Source organism: Etheostoma spectabile, chromosome 13 (genome assembly GCF_008692095.1).
Source record: "Etheostoma spectabile isolate EspeVRDwgs_2016 chromosome 13, UIUC_Espe_1.0, whole genome shotgun sequence".
NCBI classification, from domain to species: domain Eukaryota; kingdom Metazoa; phylum Chordata; class Actinopteri; order Perciformes; family Percidae; genus Etheostoma; species Etheostoma spectabile.
The window spans coordinates 10793202-10794546 of NC_045745.1; positions in this window are offsets into that span (position 1 = coordinate 10793202).

Consider the following 1345-nt stretch of genomic DNA (forward strand, 5'->3'; position numbering starts at 1 on the left):
GAAAAAAGAAAGCTAACATTAGCTAACGAGTAGCAGCCGGCCGTTCAATTGCTCCATTTCCTCTGTAGGGAGACAGTTACCTTAGAGAACAGCTGACAGCCCGGAGAGGCGCTGTCTGGTGAACACCTGTTTTCAGCCGGGACGGTCCTTCCTGTGGTGAAGTGGCTACATGTCGGCGGCTGTCTGTAGATTCCTTCATGCACAACTCATATTCTGTCAGATGTTTCATACACAAATGTTCTAACAGCAGTGATGTTGTGTATTGTTTAGGTTTCTTGAAAAGGCATCGACAATTTAACATGTAGCTCGACATGAATTGCCTTCTTATGACTGAAAGTACTGCCAAACCAGAAACTGAGCCGCGTCAAAAAGCCCAATATTCGGCCGAATCCTGGATTCGATGAATCCCTAGTTTGCACTGATACTTTTCCTTTTTTTTGGGGCGCTCCGCTCTCCTTAACGCCATCCCATAGAAAACGTTTTCTGGGACCATTGAGACCCGAGGGAGGTGAGTTCTATATACAATTTATGTTGCTTCTGGACAGACTATTCCTTTAAGTTACTGATTAAAGGTCTATTCTTAAATTAGGATATTTCGGGTGTGTTTCAGACGGTTTTGTTGGAGTCCAGAGCAGAGTCACAGTAGTTACATGCAAGTTAACAAAAAACCACAAATCAAAATCGATATGCCTCAAGTTGCAGCTGTGTGTGCAAAACCGAGTGATAGACCAGCCATTACGGAGCTTCTGTTCATCGCTGTTGATTAAAACTGAAGTGTATCTTTTTAAGGCCTTTAAATATAACGTGACTGAAACACGGTGGTGTTGCAGCCTGTTGCATGTCTGACAGAACACATCATCTTCCATTTTAATCAATGTTTTTGCCAAACAGCAGCCACTGTGGCCACGAATAACAAAAAAATCAATAATGAGAACCCTTGTTTTACAGTAGTAGCTATCGAATGGTCATTTCAGACCAAGTGTGGCTTTAGCTGCCAAACTCCTGAGTGTATCGAATTAAACAATGGTGCATTTTCAGATTATGCACACAACTTTACATTTGTAAGAGAAAGGAAGAGGCTTTTTCCCTCTTTCATGCTTTAAGGCGCATTACCTGGACCCAAAACAGTGGTGTCAAATCAATTTTTTCTATTTCCAACTTGCAGGTATAACTACAGAGACTGAAGGAGTTCCTTGGCTAAATGCATCCAGAGTAGACACATCATAGACTGTAAAAAAAGATGGATGACATGTCTCCACTTCCTCCCACTGTACAAAAGGGCAGCAGAGACAGGCGGCGCCATCTTGTAACGTTGGAGCCAGAGTCTGCACAGTATTCATTACGC